The sequence below is a fragment of the Meleagris gallopavo genome, chromosome 1 (assembly GCF_905368555.1).
Source record: "Meleagris gallopavo chromosome 1, MGAL_WU_HG_1.1, whole genome shotgun sequence".
In the NCBI taxonomy this organism is placed as follows: domain Eukaryota; kingdom Metazoa; phylum Chordata; class Aves; order Galliformes; family Phasianidae; genus Meleagris; species Meleagris gallopavo.
The window spans coordinates 173,931,908-173,938,897 of NC_139404.1; positions in this window are offsets into that span (position 1 = coordinate 173,931,908).

Consider the following 6,990-nt stretch of genomic DNA (forward strand, 5'->3'; position numbering starts at 1 on the left):
TGGTCTTCTGCCATCCATACTTTTCCACTGGTCTAAGTGTTCTCTGTAGCTGTGACTTGGCCTTACAGGTTCACTACAAAGGACCCCACTTGGCAGCTGTGGCTCTGATCCAACCTGATCTTATTCTTCTTGAGCTGAGCAGTCCCAGCTCTCATGTTCTCCACAGTAGAGGTGCTCCAGGCCGTTCAGCATCTCATTGGTCCTCCCTTAGGTTCTCTCCTGTATGCTCATGTCTCTCTGGTACTGGGGGGCCCAGAGCTGGACCCAGCACTCCAGCTGCAGCACCAACACTGGGTAGAGGGGAAGAATCGCTACCTTTACGTTGACTAATGCAGCCAAGAACACCATCAACCAGGGCACACTGTGTCTCATATTCAACTCCATGTCCACTGGAACCTCCAGGCCCTCAGTTGGGTCAGCATTTCCCTCAGTTCCAAGTTATTCACAAATTTAGTGAGGGTGCACTCCATCCCATTCTCCAGATTATCAATAATTTGCAGATTACTCCTTCTTTTCCAATAGAAAATGAAATGCTGCACGTTTTCCTGTTTTGCTCCAGGTGCCCACTCAAGCAAACCAGCACGGGGAAGGCAGCCACCAAGGCATGACATTGGGCTGGGGGCTGGATGCAGATGGATGGGATGGGAAGGGAGTGGTGCCCCTTACATGAGCATCCCAGTGTCCACTGCTCCTCACCCTACTCGGGCTGGGTGGGGACTGTCTGCTGGCAGCCCTAAAGTTATGCTCTTTGTGTTTCTTTTTGGTTGACGCCACACTAATTAGGCACTTGTGAAGACATGTGGTGTAATCATACCCTTCTAAAAACACCTCAGATTAAAAGCTTTTCCCAGGTCTTTAGGTGACAGGCCCGCAATTACAGAAAATGAACTGCATTTTAGCTTTCCATTGAAATTAATAACAGTGTTTCTCCAGTTGACTCTCTGAGTAGTTAATGGAACAAACTGGATGCTTCACTGTGAGATGGGTTTTAAAGCTATTTGAGAGAGATTCTGTGTTTCAAATAGGAAAATAATTCACATGATGTAAAACCATTTTGCTGGTGTCCTTGTGGTGCGATAGCTGTGTGTTGCCCAGAGATGTGATCACTCATTGGGGTGACTGGCTGTGTTGGGTAATAACCTGCCCATATTGCCCTGAGGGAGCCTTGGAAAAAGGAAAGTAAGTCAGAGAATTCATGTTGCAGAAAAAAATGTATGGCTTATCCCAAGCTGCCCCAATGACTTCCACCATAAAGCCTGAAAAATGTATTTGTGCGACTTCACACAGGGGCAAATTAGCAAATATGCCCAGACCATCAGCAAACTTTGGATGCTGCTGGAGGGCTACACCCACCTCAGAGATGCATGGTGCCAAAGAAAGAGCTGCCATCAGCTCAGACACGGTTATTCTCAGTGTGTATATCTCAGCTTGAGCAGCCTGAGCTGCAATCCAAAAAAACCGAGTTTTACAAAGAGCCTCTTAAAAAAAAAACATGCTCCTTTTTTTGTGTCTAAAGACATCTGCCAGAAATGCAGTGATGCATCATGCATGGACAATTATTTTACATCTCCTGATCCCGTGTGCTCAAAGCATGGTGGTGATGGGTTGACTGGAGGATCTTAGAGGTCTTCTCCAGCCTTAATGATTTTATGATTCTATAAAAAAGAGCCCTCCCCAGCCAATGGTCATATATATGCTGCATGTCAGCAGCCTTCCTGGTGCTGCTTGGCCAGCATTTCCAACAGAGTGCTCTAAAGCGCCAGCCCTGCACCAAGGCTTCTTGCAGCACTGAGACTGAGGCTGGGAGCATCCTGGTTGGAAGGAAGTGCATGGTCAAACAAAACCATGAGCTGGAGAACTGGGCGCTGGTTTTCTAGTATATTTTATAGTAATACACTCTCTTTTATGATCTATATATTACATATTACTCATATATTAAAATCACCCATATAATTAATTATAATTACCTAATTATTATAGGTAACAAATTATAGAAAATCACCTGAAAGATTGCAGCCTGTTGAGTGACCTAGCATGGGAAGACTGAATTTGATGCATTGGCTCTCCCATTGTACAGGAGCTCCTCACGGCACATCTCTGCCTCCTCAGAGCAGTGAATTGCTCAGTGGGCAGGAAAACACACACGCATTTTGTTGCGATTCCTTCTCTCCCAGCATTCCTTCCCCTCACCTGCTACCAGATCTAAGAGGAAATCCTCTTGGTTACTTCTGTTAATTGGGTAATTCTGTTAATTGGGCAGTCTGTTGGGTCAGCGGGGTCATTGCATGTGTTCAGCCACTGCCTTCACACTGCCATCACTGTCCCATGATTACAGTGGGGAATAAGGAGTGTACATCCTGGCTTGCACAGGGGCTCACTCCTTGCATCCAATGTGTCACTGCCAGGAGTTGGCTTTATCACAAGGAAGGTAGGCTGAGCACAAGCACACATCTTTCAGTGCAGATGTTCCCCTTGTTTGGTGGGATTTTTCCATGTCACAAAGAGAAAAGGTAACCAGGAGTTTTGGGAGTTAGGAGGAGTTAGGATGAATGTTGACAACATCAATGTGTTCATTGTTGCTGAGCAGTGCTTCACAGTGCCAAGGACATTTCATCTCCTCACTCACACTGCCTGGCCAGTGAGGGGCTGGGGTGCACAGGGAGCTAGGAAGGGACAGAACCAGGACAGCTGACCCCAACTGGCCAGTGGAATGTCCCATAGCATGTCGTGTCACACTGAGCACTGGGATGGAGGAAAGGGGGGACAATCAGAGTGATGGTGCTTATCTTCCTAATGACCCATTATTTGTGATGGGCCCTGCTTTGCTGGGAGTGGCTGCATATCCACCTGCCCATGGGAAGCAGCAAATGAATTCCGGTTGGCGGATGGGGACAGGGTCTGCACCAGAAGGCATGTCATGGTTTTATGATTTTTGGTTATCGGTATTCCACATCATAACATCACATAGTGCACTGGGAGTTAAAGTGTTAATGCTCCAGTTCTGGGTACCTGTCCCCAAAGAGAAGAAGAGCTACATTCCCCAAAATACTGTTTGCTGCGCTGTTATCATTTCTGCTCAGGGGGAACAGATATAAGGCCTTGGTAGGTCATCTGACATTCTCTCTTCTTCCTTTGGCTCTCCTCCCTGCTGCTCAGCCCAACTGTGTGCCTCAATGTTATGGTGAGGCCTTTCCACTTTTTGGACACTCTCTCTCATTATATTTGATTTATTAGCTTCAATTCTAATGATACTGTATTATAGTGTGTTATCTTGCATTCCGATACCATAGGTAGTGAATTAGTTTGTTTCTCCTCAGATCATTGCCACCGTTTTAATTATTTTGGGGTCCCCTGTTTCCCTTTTCCAGAGGCGTGGATTTGCAAAATCCCTCCATCCCGCTAGTCATGGAACCGGGCCGAACCAGCCCATAAACCGTTGAAAGGGCAGGGGGTATGGAACAGGCTGCCCAGGACATGGAACAGGCTGCCCAGGACATGGAACAGGCAGCCGGAGCTCAGGGAGCGTTTGGACAGCACTCTCAGACAAAGGATTGGATTCTGAGTGGTGCTGTGTGGAGCCAGGGGTTGGTCTTGGTGATCCTTGTGGATCCCTTCCAACTCCTACATTCTATGATTCTACGGTTCCACAAATGCCTTGATTTGTTTTGCTTGTGAGTGTGGCTTTTGCTTTACCTTGTGAGCTGTCCTTATCTCCACCCATGAGATTCACTTTTATCCAACTATCTCCACATCTCACCTAGGCAGAGCAAGCAGGGTTATGGTGCTGAGCTGCCATCCAGTTAAACGATGACAATTTCTTAGTGCAGGGGTATGAAAAACATATAGGATTTCCTGAGAATTTAGAATGCACAGCTTCATCCCCAGAATTTTAAAAACAAGACTGGTACATCTGGAAAAAAAAAAACTAAAGAAGAAGAAAATAAAAGATTTTAAATTAATGGGGGCAGCCTGGTGAGTGGCAGCTCCATCCAAAGCAGTGGGGTTGGGACTGTAAGGTCCCTTCCAACCCAAACCATTCTATGATTCTATGAAAACAGGAGCAGCAAAGTATATATTTGGGGAAATCACAGCTAACTTTCGGCATAAATTTTGAGAGAAACATGAGCTTTGGACGTCGAGAAAGGCTCTGCAGTACATCACTACACTGAGCCTTCATACCCTGAGGTGCAATCTCACATGTAACTTCGCAATCTTGAGCTGTCCAAGAGCTCCAGGACAAAGGAGAATTTCCCCCACCCCATAGTGGCTCACCTACCTATGAGTCGAGTGTGGGCATCCCTTCCACGGCAGCTCTGATTCTGGCACTGATGCTTTGCCCGGGTGCGGTTGTTCATCATGCTGATGCCTCATGTTTACACTGGGGAGCTTGGGCACTCTTTCATTAATGGAGAGAAATTGGCACTTCTAGGTGCTGTTCATCTCCTCCTAATGCAGTTGTCAGGAATAAATCAGATAACTTGAGCTGCAGATGTAGCTATGTCTTTTGCTGTCTTGAGAAGGAGCAAGATGACAAGCTGAGATAGGGCTTGGGCACTGCGCTCCTCTGCCACATGTGCCCATGAGGAGTTGCTCCTGTCCAATGCCAATGGTCAGCAATGTATTCAGCACTTTGTATTCAATCTTCTGAAGCTAGGGAAAAAGTCTGCGGAAAAGGAAAGGTCTGGGTTTTTTTTGTTTTTTTTTTTTCCCCAGAAGTGCTGATTTTTGACTTCTCAGCAGAAGGGAACATTGGCAAATCTGCTTCCAAAAGCTAAAAGCAATCCACATTTCATGTGAGTGGCTTGATGTTGCATGAATAATAGAATCATAGAATCATCTGAGATGGAAGGGACCTTTAAAGGTCATCTGTGGCAACCCCCTGCAATGAATAGGGACACCTACAGTTCCATCAGGTACTACTCAGAGCCCTGTCCAACCTGCCCTTGAGTGTCTCCAGGGACAGGGGATCCACCATCTCTCTGAGCAACCTGTGCCAGTACCTCAATATCCTTAATGTAAGTAACTTTTTCCTTATACCCAATCTAAATCTCTTCACTTTCAGTCTGAAACCTTTTCCCCTTGTCCTATCACAATGCATCCTGATAGAGAGTCTGTCCCCTTCTTTCTTACAGCCCCCCTTTAGACACCGAAAGGCCACTCTCAATCCCCCTGGAGCCTTCTCCAGGCTGAACAGCCCCAGCTCTCTCAGCCTATCCTCGTAGGGAAGTGTTCCATCCCTCATGTCATTTTTGTGGCCTTCCTCTGGACGCGCTCCAACAGATCCATGTCTCTCAAGAGAAGCATTAGTGCAGTAGCACAGTTCCAGACAGCACCACCCAACACCAAATAAAGGGGTTCCTGCAGCTCCGTGCCAAGGACCCACTGGTCCCATCACTGCCCCAGGTGGTCCTCCCTGTTTAGGAGATGGAAGAAGATGCCTAGGAGAGCCCCAAGTGGAGGAGCACTCAGAGGGATCTAAGCAGCTCCTGCCAGGTGGCCCTGAGCTGGGGAGAAGAGGATGCAGATGTTGGTCAGATGCAAAAGTAAAGAAACAAAAGGAGAAGAACCCAAAGTAATTTCCAACCGATGGGAAGCTCTGTTTGCTCAGATCATTGCCATATCAGCAAACCCACACTAAGGTAGCATTAATGTTCATACTTTCCCAAGACTAATTAGGCTTAAATTGGGTAGAAAATATGGTGTGACTAAATAGCCCCGCACACAGCCCTCTGTGAAGTTTAAGCAGAAGTGGCAGAAAAAGAGGAAAATAATTTTTATTAATGCATTTACACCTTCTTAGAGTCTCCCTGAATTGTGTTTTACCTTTGCTATAAAAACAAAAACATTTAAATTTCTTTAAAATTACATTTGACTTAATTACGGCCAATCCCTAATACCAGCAAACAACCCATTTTGCCTACTTTCCAGCACAAATAGCCACCAGCCTCATCATTTCATAAAGAGTTGTTTTTCTACATTATGTTCTCTATGTGCAGAATGTTAATAGCTACTATAGCTGAATATGAATAGGCTTTGTAGCTCCACTTGAAATATAGAAAAAATGGCCCAGACATTAAAAAAGATAAAAGGGAAAAGGGCAGTAATGAATTTAGAGGAAAATGAACATTAATGGTACTAGCATTACCTCATGTTCCACATAACAAATTATTGGAAATCTGTCAAGCACACCAAATTATCTACTCATCTGCTGTTGTGGGGCCCTTCGGAGCCATCCAAAACCAGCAAAAGCAAGACAATTTAAGCTAATTTTACTATTTATAACAATAGAACAGACCATTAAGATAAATTAATGTCATTATCAAGTTTCTATGAAAATGACAAATACCGCTATTTCAAGCAGCTTTAGAAGCTGTTGACTATAATGAAATCTGCTGTACAGGTACTAAAAAGAAACACTCCAAGTAATTATTTTCTAGTAGCTTGTTTGTTTCCTTCACATTCATTTACTTTCACCACAATTAGTTCTGTACACAATATATGGTAACTAAACAGTCAACACTACGCAGCATTAGGACTAATTGGGCAATTAGGATGCAGTTTTCAGCCTTTTAGGTCCTAAAGAGAGCCAGGAGTAAACATTTTAGAGGCAACAATAGCGGTGCTGCCTCGAGTTTTGTTGTTGGAGTTTAAAGGAATACCACGCCAGCAACAAATGAGGGCAAGGAGAAGGCTCTACCTGCAGCCCAGGGAGGGAGGGCACATCCAGTGGTCTGACAGAGGTAACAGAGCAGTGGAGGAGCCCTGGGGACTCACATCTGGAGGGATGCGGAGCTCTTGGAGTGGGTCCAGAGGAGGGCACTAAGATGATCAGAGGACTGGAGCACCCCTCCTATGAGGAAAGATTGAGGGAACTGGGCTTGTTCAGCTTGGAGAAGAGAAGGCTCCAGGGAGACTTCATTGTGGCCTTCCAGTACTTGAAGGGAGCATGTAAACAGAAGGGGAACGGCTGTTTACAAGGGTGGATTGTGA